Below are 14,612 nucleotides of genomic sequence, written 5' to 3'. Positions count from 1 at the left end.
GGAGCACGGGGGGGAGGGATCGGAGCATGGGGGAGAGTGATCGGTGTGCGGGCGGGTGGATCGGTGTGCAGGGGGGGGGATCGGTGTGCAGGGGGGGGGGATCGGTGTGCAGGGGGGGTGGTTCGGAGCACGGGGGGGGATCGGAGTGCGGGGGGGTTTGATTGGAGCACGGGGGGGTGTGATTGGAGCACGGGGGAGCGGACAGGAGGACGGGGGAGCGGAGCACAGGACGGAGGGGAGCGGACCACAGATCGGGGGGCTGGGGGGGCGATCGGAGGGGTGGGGTGGGGGCACATTAGTATTTCCAGCCATGGCCGATGATATTGCAGCATCGGCCATGGCTGGATTGTAATATTTCACCATTTTTTTAGGTGAAATATTACAAATCGCTCTGATTGGCAGTTTCACTTTCAACAGCCAATCAGAGCGATCGTAGCCACGAGGGGGTGAAGCCACCCCCCCTGGGCTAAACTACCACTCCCCCTGTCCCTGCAGATCGGGTGAAATGGGAGTTAACCCTTTCACCCGGCCTGCAGGGACGCGATCTTTCTGTGACACAGCATATGCGTCACAGGTCGGATTGGCACCGACTTTCATGACGCATACGCTGTGTCACAGGTCGGGAAGGGGTTAAGAGTCTCCTCTTTCCTCCACTCATTACCTGTAGTAATGGCACCTGTTTAAACTTGTTATCAGTATAAAAAGACACCTGTGCACACCCTCAAACAGTCTGACTCCAAACTCCACTATGGTGAAGACCAAAGAGCTGTCAAAGGACACCAGAAACAAAATTGTAGCCCTGCACCAGGCTGGGAAGACTGAATCTGCAATAGCCAACCAGCTTGGAGTGAAGAAATCAACAGTGGGAGCAACAATTAGAAAATGGAAGACATACAAGACCACTGATAATCTCCCTCGATCTGGGGCTCCACGCAAAATCCCACCCCGTGGGGTCAGAATGATCACAAGAACGGTGAGCAAAAATCCCAGAACCACGCGGGGGGACCTAGTGAATGAACTGCAGAGAGCTGGGACCAATGTAACAAGGCCTACCATAAGTAACACACTACGCCACCATGGACTCAGATCCTGCAGTGCCAGACGTGTCCCACTGCTTAAGCCAGTACATGTCCGGGCCCGTCTGAAGTTTGCTAGAGAGCATTTGGATGATCCAGTGGAGTTTTGGGAGAATGTCCTATGGTCTGATGAAACCAAACTGGAACTGTTTGGTAGAAACACAACTTGTCGTGTTTGGAGGAAAAAGAATACTGAGTTGCATCCATCAAACACCATACCTACTGTAAAGCATGGTGGTGGAAACATCATGCTTTGGGGCTGTTTCTCTGTAAAGGGGCCAGGACGACTGATCCGGGTACATGAAAGAATGAATGGGGCCATGTATCGTGAGATTTTGAGTGCAAACCTCCTTCCATCAGCAAGGGCATTGAAGATGAAACGTGGCTGGGTCTTTCAACATGACAATGATCCAAAGCACACCGCCAGGGCAACGAAGGAGTGGCTTTGTAAGAAGCATTTCAAGGTCCTGGAGTGGCCTAGCCAGTCTCCAGATCTCAACCCTATAGAAATCCTTTGGAGGGAGTTGAAAGTCCGTGTTGCCAAGCGAAAAGCCAAAAACATCACTGCTCTAGAGGAGATCTGCATGGAGGAATGGGCCAACATACCAACAACAGTGTGTGGCAACCTTGTGAAGACTTACAGAAAACGTTTGACCTCTGTCATTGCAAACAAAGGATATATTACAAAGTATTGAGATGAAATTTTGTTTCTGACCAAATACTTATTTTCCACCACAATATGCAAATAAAATGTTAAAAAAACAGACAATGTGATTTTCTGGATTTTTTTTTCTCAGTTTGTCTCCCATAGTTGAGGTCTACCTATGATGTAAATTACAGACGCCTCTCATCTTTTTAAGTGGTGGAACTTGCACTATTGCTGACTGACTAAATACTTTTTTGCCCCACTGTATAGTGCCCACATTGCTATATACTATGTGGGCTGTGTTACATACTGCGTGGGCTCTGTTATGCTGTGCAATACACTACGTGCCTGTGCAATATACTACGTGGCTGGCCAATATACTACATACTTGTGCTATACACTACGTGGCTATGTTATATACTACGTGGCTGTGCAATATACTACGTAGCTCTGCTATATACTACGTCGGTTGTGTTATATACTACGTCGGTTGTGTTATATACTACGTCACTGTGCAATATAGTACGTATCCTGTGCTATATACTACCTACATATTCTAGAATACCCAATACGTTAGAATCGGGCCACCATCTAGTGTCTGTATAAAAGGAGGAGAAAAATTGAGTTACAAGGTCTCAATCAGTAGGGAATCAAATGGGGACCTTATTTTTAATACATTAACTATTTAAATCACCTATAAAAATGGTGTGCATTGACAAACAACACAAAGTGCAAACGATTGAGTAAAATGGGATGTTATATATGTACCCTGACATCTCCTATACTGAAACTCTGCCTACAGCGGAGGTTGGCATCCTCACGGCTGTCCCTAAGGTGCCCTATATACTGTATAACAATGTGTAACCGCGAGTATACACATAGGGAGCTGCTCACACTATACAGGATCATTCCTACAGCACTAAGGGGATTACATAAGACAACCATACCCAAAGTTAAAGATCAGAAAGGATACATGACAAGTATTTATGACACGTTAATCTTGGAGAGCACCAATCCCAACCCTAATAACCAAAATTAACCTGTCACCGTAGGCTATTGCTCCATTATCCTAGGAATCAAACACCAACATTTAGTTACAGGTAGGACAAAACTATAGTAAATTACCTCTATTTGTAGACTCAATTGTTAAAGCAATACAGATATACATCCATAGTCTCAATAACCACTTTACCCCAATTTCACAGTATCAATGGTCGATTAGACATGGAGAAAGTCAAATATATCTAACACACCAAGATTAGTGCTCATCCATTTGAGTTTGTATGAAAATATATCTGCAAGAGGCAAACTCAAATGGATGAGCAGGCAAGTGAAAGCAGCCACTAACAAAAAAAAAAAAAAAAGCAGTTTATGATTTCATCTGATATTTCCCTACTGACTCATACAAAAATGTACGACCAAAGCATTTTTGCTACAGAAATAAAAACACATTAAAAACAAGGTTTAAAAAACAAAACAATTTACATAAAAGACAGATTTAGGCCTCTACGCTAGCAAGTAATAGAGAGGCCCAGGTGATTCAGGACCAAATTACAACTAACAATATAGCTCCAGCCCATGCTAAATAATGATGCGGGTGATCACCAGGTTAACACAACTGAAAAGTCGGCTTTTACTCCTGGCTGGCAACGCTCCCAGCCACATCCACACTTTTCAGCAGCAAAAGTCCCATCTACGTTCTTCTTCTCGGACATAAATGAACCATCTGTTTCCTCTATGACCATATGTAGACCAGTATATTCCAAATAATCAATTATAGATACGTCAACTCTGGGAATTAAATAGATAACAGCCACAATCCCGGCACAAAACCTGAAACACACAGTATACCAATAAAACCATTAATAAGCAGCTAGTGTCACACCAAGCAGCAATGTGTGGTGAGGATGAATGGATGGTCACATCACACCACTTGTCAGGCAGAAAGCGATTGAGGCAGCCACATAATTAAAAGGAAAAATAGAACACTGAAGACATTCTTGGATTTCATTTTACCGAAATTCTAATATTTAAAAACTGTATTAATACAATTATTAAATTCAAAACTATTTAGAAATGATTAGCTAAATACAAGTCTGCCAGGTAGTCACCATTCATAGCAGTACAAGTTACTGTATTTTCTATCCATAATGGAAGCCATGGCACTATGCCGGAAGAGTAGTACAGCTGAGAGCCATGGCATCTAAGGCTATGTGCACTCATTAAATTAATGAGTGCAAAAATGTCTGCATCTATTGGCAGGAAAAACGCAGCTGCGAATACCCACGTTTTGCCCTGCGTTTGACTGATTTGAGTGAAGTCAATGGTGAAAAACGCAGGGCAAAAACACAGAACATTGACCTGCTGCAAATTATTTTCTGCATGTCACAAATAAGCTATTCACTTTGCTGGCATCAGGATTGCTTCAAATTTTGCTAGCAAATCTGCACGGCAAAAACGCACCAAATTTGCAACGTGTGCACAAGCCCTAATGCACTGCAGCAACTTTCAGTGGGAATTTAGGTGGTTGCCTTTTGATATACCATAATGGAAGTTCTTACTATTGTCCCATGAAAGTCAAATTGTTCTCTTTGTTACTGAGAAATGCCCAGCTGAACCTCCATCATGTACCTGCAAGAGGTCTTTTCCCCAAAGCAGCTAGTCAATAGTGTTTTATGTCTCAGAATCAGGATGGTGATGGATCACCATGAAATATGTTCTCATAAAGAACTCACTTCAAAGATTTAGTTCTAAAACAATAACCTGGCAGGGAAATGTGAGATGGCAGGAATGTGATGGCTATGGCTGTGGTGGATGCAAGTGATGTCCGGTCTAGTATAACCACATCCATCAAACTCTATACAGGTGGCCTGGAAAAGAAGTAACTCAACAGAAGGGTCCAGAACTACTACAACAAAGCCAACATGTCCTCGTACTCTGTTGTTGTGTGGTAATAGGATATAGCAAGATGTAAATGGGTGGATTTGACACTGTGGACTTTTCGGAAACCCAGTGTGAAGGTAAATTTACAGAGGTCGGATTTGAGGCAGAAATCTTCTAGAAGTAAATAAAGAAATGGTGCTCACCTAAGCCGTGTCCTCTTCTGGTCTCTGTAGACCCCCCACTGAGGATATATGTAAACGTTTCTATTTCAGTATTGACACCTTCGGTTTTGCTGTGGAGGTAATATGCCACACTAAGATTGGACCAAGGCTTTCTTCTAACCCCTACATGTCAAACTCAGGCCTGCAGAACAAATCTGGCCTACAATTAATTCACATGTAAAGCGCCATGGAATAAATGGTGCTATGAAAATGAATAATAATAATAATATCCAATCTCTACTAGAGCTGCCCTGCTCTTGTAAACCGCGCATGCCATTACTACAAATTCATACCCCACGTATTCCTAACAACCTGCCACCACAACCACACGAATGACGCGGAGCACCCGCACCCAGCCCCATTCATGCCTCCAACTCCTCACACTGCTCCCTTGATGATGCAGTATTTTTGTCCACAAAAAATATCACAACCCCAGAGCGACGCACCAGGACTGCGGAGGCACCTAAAGTGCAGGTGTCTGAATACCGACACAGCCTACTACGTCCACTATGCCTGCCATACCAATACCAGAAGGGATACCTGTTTGTTAGGTTGGGTAAAAAGGAGAGGGTCTTCTCTGGGTGAGAACCTTGATGATTATTCACTTACTTTTGGTTTTCCCTGATACTAGTATACAACCTGGGTATAAATGCAGTTTTTTTGGATAGATATTTATATCAGCATAACGTGCTGGGGTTTGGCACTTTTTGTATATAACAGCATGCATATAACTAGTTGCTGAAAATTGGACTATGTGGATACTAATTGTGATTTAAATTTTGCTGTGCAGTGTTCTTTCTTGGTATTAACCATATATTCATGTGGACCCATAACCTCTACCCACTTTGTTGGGTTTTTTTTTAACCGTTTAACTGTTTTTTGTGTGGTGTTTAAAATAAATATTGTTATATTCTTGAACTTTATAGATTGTTGTGGTGATCCCTTTTTCTGATGTACATACTTTTTCTGTATGGTTGTTTCTAAATAATATGTACATAAGGAGATCCCCTTTTCTGATTATTAGTTGATGGTGTTTGCATTAGGCCAAGCTCGGTGTAATAAATAAATGTATATTAGTGCCTGCCCCAAACTTATAAGCATGGGTTCACTGGAGGGGAGGCTTCCCATTGACAAGTCACTGTTGTACCTCCGTGTCACCAACCAACATGGTCATGCTGTCATCTTCAATCATTCAATAAGATGGAGAAGAAAGAAGCCACAGTGCTTCCAAACAGTTGTTCTCGGCCGTCATCAGACAGGACAGCAGTGCGTTTGTATGAAGGGATGTGCGAGGAGGGAGGGGGCGCCTGGCAATGAATTCCTTTCCTCCTCCTTCTCTATGACTATTCATGTGGAAGAGGGTCAAAAGCAGGATTACAGGATTTATTTCCTCTTCCAACAAGCAGAGCTATTAACCTCTTAAGAGACATTAGCAAAACACAGGTAACTTGAGGTTCTATAGCTTTAGAGAAATATGGCTGAAATATCAGGGCACGTGCACGGTTACTGGTGAAGTACACAAATCAATCTACAAATATTTCAGCGATAAATAGACCGATTTCTATGAGGCGGCCACTGTCCCGATCCTATAGTTGCCGCTCTAATCTATGAGTGCAGTAGCGATGTCAGCATGTACAGTGTGTGATTATTGCACCCTGTGTTGTGCCATTACTCTTGCCACCACGTAAACCAGTGCAGAATTTTAGTGGTGAATGTGGGCCATCTTGTGTTAAACACAAAATAAAAAAACCATGCCACTGCTAAACACTTAGCGATTCCTGGAAAGGTATGGACACAAGGAAGTCGCTTCCGTTTTCAAATTGACTCTTAACAATGAATTGTTTAACGGTCTTGAGTTTTTCTGTGGATTGTCCAACAAACCAGGGCTGTGGAGTCGGTAAGCCAAACCACCGATTCCCACTGACTCCTCAATTTCCCTGACTTCCAACCCCACCAGTGAGCATGTTCATAAAGGGACATTTCATAGCTTTACCAAATGATTATGAAAACATTTACAGCACATCCTGCGCTGTGCTACTGTACTCAATTTATTATATATTTTAGGAGTCAGAGTTGGCTCATTTTACACCAACTCCACCAAAATATGTAGACTCCGACTCCACAGCCCTGCAACAAACGATCAATTTTTGTAACATCCACCATGAAAACCACGGCATCCTACACGGCTGCATAGCTTTGCCACCCTGTCTGTGTAGTAAGGAAACAATAGGGCCGAATTACTCAGCTACACGTGCCATGGACCCTCTAATCACGGGCAGCATGGTGCTCAGTGGTTAGCACTGCAGCCTTGCAGCGCTGAGGTCCAAACCCCACCAAGGACAACATCTGCAAGGAGTTTGTATGTTCTCTACGTGTTTGCGTGGGTTTCCTCTGGGTTCTCCGGTTTCCTCCCACACTCCAAAGACATACGGATAGGGAATTTAGATGGTGAGCCCCAATGGGGACAGTGATGATGTCTATAAAAGCGCTGTGGAATTAATGGCGCTATATAATTGAATAACATAATCACACCTGACTCGGCATGACCGGCAGCCTCCATGCCCTCCTGCTCATGGTAGCGTCGCCAGCACTTTTCATGCATGTATGATATTTCCAGGGTTTCTGCCATGACCAGAAGTGTATAAAGCGGTCAATCAAGCCAGGGTCGAAGTGAGTAAAGGATACGGGGCAGGACTAGGCTGGGGGAAGAGACGTCCTGCTGGACTTGCCCTGGTTCAATAGCATAGATAATAATAATACGGCACATAAATTACCCTTTCAGACTATAGGAATTGTCTATAGCAGAGGTTATGGACAGTCTGGTTCCCTTTAAGGAAGTTCCAAATGTATCAAACAGCATTAACCATTGTAATAAACCCAGCACATTTTACCACTGTCTAGTCTCAGAGTACACTAATTAGACAGTATCGATAAATATGCTCCAATATGCAAAAAAATATAAATCACATTTGGCCTAGGTTCACGAGTCCTGGCTGGTTTGCGAGCCTAATGACCCAAAGTAACAGCACTATAGATCCCCGAGAGCTGGGACAAGACCATACATAGGAGACTAGTGCATGTGCACATGGAGAAGAATCGTGGCAGAAGTTTCTGGGACACATGAAAAGGTCATAAAAAAATAGCACTGCACAGGAAATAGGATTTTGTCAAGAATGGGATCAGTTCTATGAGCTTCCTGTGCCTTCAACAGGAACTTACACGCAAACAGTCAGCAGCGTCACTACAGGGACTAACCGCGTCTTCCTGTGTCACAGGATCTACAGTCAGATCAGCACAGAGAAAGAACGATTGTGTCCCTACGTTGCAGGATACTGCCAGCAATTCAGGACCGGAACCGAATCCTGGACACTTGTCCGCCATAGTATGAAAACACAACACAGAAAGATCTGATCAATACCTATATAACGAATAAAGGATTTATATTCTTTTGCTCCAAACTTGTTGGAAACCTCGAATATTTAAGGCCTATGCATTGGATAGGTCATCAATTTCACAATGGTGGGGGCCCGATTAGCTGTTAGACCCTGGCAGGATGTAAACTGTATGGAGCGGAAGAGTACAGCTCAGTACACTTTAATGACCACTAATGGCCGAAAACCACAGCTCACCTACAATGATCAGTCAGAAGCTCTTAGATATTACCGGATTGGTGCACTTCCCATCTCTAGTGTCCTGCACCCTTCTTATAAGTGCATTTCATGGGAACCTCGGGATGAAGTTTGCACAAACTGTAAAGCGCTGCGAAATATGTTAGCGCTATATAAAAAAAATTAAAGATTATTATTATTCTGTTTAGTGTACAGCACTCTGCATGCGGAGAAGGGTTGCCTTGATCACAGTTACCCCCCAGGACTTATGTCCCCTTATCTTCATTACAGTTTCCAAGATTTACTTAAATCTCCCCTGATGAATCCACATTAACAGGTGGACGAAACGCGTCGGGACTGAATGACCGAGCCAATTTTCACAATTCTGACCAGTGACACGTCATGAGGTTATAGCTCTGGAACGCTTCCAAGGATCCCACTGACTGAGACTGTTGTTTCGTGACATATTATATTTCATGTTAGAGGTAAAATTTATTCGACAAGGCTTGTGTTTATGAAAAAACACTGAAATTTGGCAAAAATTTTGAACATTTTGCAATTTTCAAACTTGTTATGAGGGTTAAAAGTTGACCAGCGATTTCTCATTTTTCCAACAAAATTTACACAACCATTTTTTTTTTTTTTTTTTTTTTTTTTAGGGTCCACCTCACATTTGAAGTGACTTTGAGGGGTCAATATGACAGAAAATACCCAAAAGTGACAGCATTCTAGAAACGTCACCCATCAAGGTGCTCAAAACCACCATATTCAAAAAGTATATTAACCTTTCAGGTGCTTCACAGGAATTAAAGGGAACCTGTCACCCCGTTTTTTCAGTACGAGATAAAAATACTGTTACATAGGGCCTGAGCTGTGCGTTACTATAGTGTATTTTGTGTACCCTGATTCCCTACCTATGCTGCCGAAATAACTTACCAAAGTCGCCGTTTTCGCCTGTCAATCAGGCTGGTCAGGTCATATGAGCGTGGCGACATCGCTGTTTCTTCCCCCGGATCTTGCATATCTTTCCGTTGGTGGCGTAGTGGTTTGCGCATGCCCATCTTCTGAGTCATCTCGGCTTCAGGAAAATGGCCGCCGCGATCTCCATCTGCGCACCCGCGGCCATTTTCCTGAAGCCCCGGGCAGCAGAGGACTCCATATGCGCACGCGCGGCCTCCGGAAGATGGCCGCCCCCAAAGATCACCAGGGAAATAGCGCAGATTGCGCGTTTTTTCTTCTCCTGCCCAGTGGATTCAGAAGATGGGCATGCGCAAACCACTACGCCACCAACGGAAAGATATGCAAGATCTGGGGGAAGAAACAGCGATGTCGCCACGCCCATATGACCTGACCAGCCTGATTGACAGGCGAAAACGGCGACTTTGGCAAGTTATTTCGGCAGCATAGGTTGGGAATCAGGGTACACAAAATACACTATAGTAACGCACAGCTCAGGCCCTATTTAACAGTATTTTTATCTCGTACTGAAAAAACGGGGTGACAGGTTACCTTTAATGAAATGTGGAAGGAAAAAAAAAACAAACATTTTTTTTTTTGTGAAAAAAGTGAAAAGTACTTTAGACCCAAACCTTTTTATTTTCACAAGTGTATCGGGAGAAAATCGACACCCAAATTTATTGTGCGATTTCTCCTAAGTTCACCAATACCCCATATATGAAGGAAAGCCACTGTTTGGGCGCACGGCAGGGCTCAGGAGGGAGCACAATTTAACTTTTTGAATGCAGAATTGGCTGGAATCGATGGTGAGCACCATGTCACGTTTGGAGACCCACTGATGTGCCTAAACAGTGGACCCCCTAATTCTAGCACAACGCTAAACCCAACCCTAAGCCAACACACCCCTAACCTTATCATTTTCTGATGCTGGGGGGGCTATACAATTATTTCTCAGCGCCGTTAAAAAACGTATCAGAGGTCATTAAAGAGTAGAGAGACATTAGGGAGGCCAGGACCACACTGGGGGACATACGCGGAGCACGACAGGGGAGGTCAGTCATATTTACTACCCCTTACCCCACTTGCTAAGATTTGGATGGCTCATCCAGCACATCAGAATCAGTGAGCCCAAACCATTTTCTAGATGAGCACTGATTTTACAGAGCACTATGTGGATTGTTTTGTTGGATTATGTTCCCCATATTTTATTATTCTACCAACTTTCATCTTTGCTGCTACCTCAACCCTAAGAAGTGACATCGCTCGTGATGAAGAGCCACAGCCACGCACATGAGCCGGACTTCTGGCTGGGGGTCCTGATCTCCAGGAAAACTGCCACTTTGAGGTGTATAGGCCCAAACATGACCAATATCGGCCGCCTGCCCCACCAGTGTCCTGAGCTGTAGGCCGATGGTCTACAATTCATCAAGGCCCCTGAGGTGAGGGGTGCAGCGCCGTCACCGTGCCAGCCGCTCTGCGGAGAGGGGTGCAGCGCCGTCACCGTGCCAGCCGCTCTGCGGAGAGGGGTGCAGCGCCGTCACCGTGCCAGCCGCTCTGCGGAGAGGGGTGCAGCGCCGTCACCGTGCCAGCCGCTCTGCGGAGAGGGGTGCAGCGCCGTCACCGTGCCAGCCGCTCTGCGGTGAGGGGTGCAGCGCCGTCACCGTGCCAGCCGCTCTGCGGAGAGGGGTGCAGCGCCGTCACCGTGCCAGCCGCTCTGCGGAGAGGGGTGCAGCGCCGTCACCGTGCCAGCCGCTCTGCGGAGAGGGGTGCAGCGCCGTCACCGTGCCAGCCGCTCTGCGGAGAGGGGTGCAGCGCCGTCACCGTGCCAGCCGCTCTGCGGAGAGGGGTGCAGCGCCGTCACCGTGCCAGCCGCTCTGCGGAGAGGGGTGCAGCGCCGTCACCGTGCCAGCCGCTCTGCGGAGAGGGGTGCAGCGCCGTCACCGTGCCAGCCGCTCTGCGGAGAGGGGTGCAGCGCCGTCACCGTGCCAGCCGCTCTGCGGAGAGGGGTGCAGCGCCGTCACCGTGCCAGCCGCTCTGCGGAGAGGGGTGCAGCGCCGTCACCGTGCCAGCCGCTCTGCGGAGAGGGGTGCAGCGCCGTCACCGTGCCAGCCGCTCTGCGGAGAGGGGTGCAGCGCCGTCACCGTGCCAGCCGCTCTGCGGAGAGGGGTGCAGCGCCGTCACCGTGCCAGCCGCTCTGCGGAGAGGGGTGCAGCGCCGTCACCGTGCCAGCCGCTCTGCGGAGAGGGGTGCAGCGCCGTCACCGTGCCAGCCGCTCTGCGGAGAGGGGTGCAGCGCCGTCACCGTGCCAGCCGCTCTGCGGAGAGGGGTGCAGCGCCGTCACCGTGCCAGCCGCTCTGCGGAGAGGGGTGCAGCGCCGTCACCGTGCCAGCCGCTCTGCGGAGAGGGGTGCAGCGCCGTCACCGTGCCAGCCGCTCTGCGGAGAGGGGTGCAGCGCCGTCACCGTGCCAGCCGCTCTGCGGAGAGGGGTGCAGCGCCGTCACCGTGCCAGCCGCTCTGCGGAGAGGGGTGCAGCGCCGTCACCGTGCCAGCCGCTCTGCGGAGAGGGGTGCAGCGCCGTCACCGTGCCAGCCGCTCTGCGGAGAGGGGTGCAGCGCCGTCACCGTGCCAGCCGCTCTGCGGAGAGGGGGGCAGCGCCGTCACCGTGCCAGCCGCTCTGCGGAGAGGGGGGCAGCGCCGTCACCGTGCCAGCCGCTCTGCGGAGAGGGGGGCAGCGCCGTCACCGTGCCAGCCGCTCTGCGGAGAGGGGTGCAGCGCCGTCACCGTGCCAGCCGCTCTGCGGAGAGGGGTGCAGCGCCGTCACCGTGCCAGCCGCTCTGCGGAGAGGGGTGCAGCGCCGTCACCGTGCCAGCCGCTCTGCGGAGAGGGGTGCAGCGCCGTCACTGTGCCAGCCGCTCTGCGGAGAGGGGTGCAGCGCCGTCACTGTGCCAGCCGCTCTGCGGAGAGGGGTGCAGCGCCGTCACCGTGCCAGCCGCTCTGCGGAGAGGGGTGCAGCGCCGTCACCGTGCCAGCCGCTCTGCGGAGAGGGGTGCAGCGCCGTCACCGTGCCAGCCGCTCTGCGGAGAGGGGTGCAGCGCCGTCACCGTGCCAGCCGCTCTGCGGAGAGGGGTGCAGCGCCGTCACTGTGCCAGCCGCTCTGCGGAGAGGGGTGCAGCGCCGTCACTGTGCCAGCCGCTCTGCGGAGAGGGGTGCAGCGCGCGCAGGCTTGGATTAGGGGACTGCGGTCTATTCAGTGATGACACAGGAGGCATTATTACTGGGTTAGGGGCGCATGCCTGGTCCTAGACCACCCAGGCTACACCAATAAGGAAGCCCACTGGCGTAGTAAGGGCAAGTGCCAGTGAACCTGAGCAATCCGGAACCGAGGCGGTGGCTGCCTGCAGGGGCACGTCACGGTACCCGGGCTCCAGCACATCAGCCAGACAGCCGGGGAGGGCGCAAGTTGTGGAGAAGTTCTGCCTCCTGCCAGCAGCCATCCTGGGAGCCCTCGGCCACAGCCCGGCCCGGGGAGGCTGCATCCTGACGGCTGGAGGAGGGCGGGGACGGCGGGGTGCGGGCCTGGTGTCAGGCTTCCCAGCACAATAACGAAATGTACGGCTGGAGACGGCCGCGGGGTGTCAGAGGGAGGCGGCCGGGGACAACGGGAGGGAGGCGGCCGGGGACAACGGGAGGGAGGCGGCCGGGGACAACGGGAGGGAGGCGGCCGGGGACAGCTGCCGGGTGCGGGGGGGAGGCGGCCGGGGACAGCTGCCGGGTGCGGGGGGGAGGCGGCCGGGGACAGCTGCCGGGTGCGGGGGGGAGGCGGCCGGGGACAGCTGCCGGGTGCGGGGGGGAGGCGGCCGGGGACAGCTGCCGGGTGCGGGAGGGAGGCGGCCGGGGACAGCTGCCGGCTCTGCCCTTACCTGGGTGTCCTCCGAGCCCCGGCCTCACATAAGTTGCTTGCTCCTCCGAGGGCTGATGCCGGGACACGTCCGCCTCACTCTCTGAGGGACACGGCGGCCATGGTCAGCGGACGTCCGGCGGTAATCACTCCATGTCGGTACTGCAGCCCCGGGCCGTGCACTTTGCTCTCTCCCCACCTCCGCCAGGCTGACACACCAGGGTCCGGTCCTGTGATTTCTCCCACCCTCCTCCCAACAGTCCAGGGGGCGGGGAAGAGGCGGAGACTCGGAGGACGCGGATGAGGACTGGCTGCAGGGGCGGCACAATAATACAGCACGGGGTGGCCGCTGCCGGCAGTGGTTGGTGTCTGTGAGCGCGGAGGAGCCGCCTCCTGTGTACGGGCCGCGGCGAGGAGGGGCGACAATGCCGGAGAGACAGCGTGCGCCCAACATGGCTGCCTGCAGAGGTGGTTACCTCAGGGAGCGACACGGACAGCTCACCTTCCCCAACCTCCTGCCCGCGGCCACACCTGACAGGCTGCATCGTGTACAGGGACATCATATACAGTGCTACATATATAGTATATACACAGGGACATTATATACAGTGCTACATATATAGTATATACACAGGGACAGTATATACAGTGCTACATATATAGTATATACACAGGGACATCATATACAGTGCTACATATATAGTATATACACAGGGACATCATATACAGTGCTACATATATAGTATATACACAGGGACAGCATATACAGTGCTACATATATAGTATATACACAGGGACAGTATATACAGTGCTACATATATAGTATATACACAGGGACAGCATATACAGTGCTACATATATAGTATATACACAGGGACATCGTATACAGTGCTACATATATAGTATATACACAGGGACAGCATATACAGTGCTACATATATAGTATATACACAGGGACAGTATATACAGTGCTACATATATAGTATATACACAGGGACATCATATACAGTGCTACATATATAGTATATACACAGGGACATCATATACAGTGCTACATATATAGTATATACACAGGGACAGTATATACAGTGCTACATATATAGTATATACACAGGGACAGCATATACAGTGCTACATATATAGTATATACACAGGGACAGTATATACAGTGCTACATATATAGTATATACACAGAGACAGTATATACAGTGCTACATATATAGTATATACACAGGGACAGTATATACAGTGCTACATATATAGTATACACACAGGGACAGTATATACAGTGCTACATATATAGTATATACACAGGGACATCAT

The 14,612-nt window shown here is 49.3% G+C and overlaps 1 protein-coding gene across 1 annotated transcript in view; it reads right to left on the bottom strand.

Annotated features, from left to right (window-relative positions):
• Positions 1–13,659, bottom strand: part of YES1 (YES proto-oncogene 1, Src family tyrosine kinase) — a 90,676-nt gene extending 77,017 nt beyond the window's left edge. Inside the window, exon 1 of the mRNA XM_069731157.1 lies at positions 13,312–13,659. The gene's annotated coding sequence lies outside the window, so the exon portion shown is untranslated. The remainder of the gene's footprint in view (positions 1–13,311) is intronic.
• Between the last annotated feature and the right edge of the window lie 953 nt (positions 13,660–14,612).

Source organism: Ranitomeya imitator, chromosome 6, assembly GCF_032444005.1.
Source record: "Ranitomeya imitator isolate aRanImi1 chromosome 6, aRanImi1.pri, whole genome shotgun sequence".
Classification (NCBI taxonomy): domain Eukaryota; kingdom Metazoa; phylum Chordata; class Amphibia; order Anura; family Dendrobatidae; genus Ranitomeya; species Ranitomeya imitator.
This window is presented reverse-complemented; position numbering and strand designations above follow the sequence as displayed.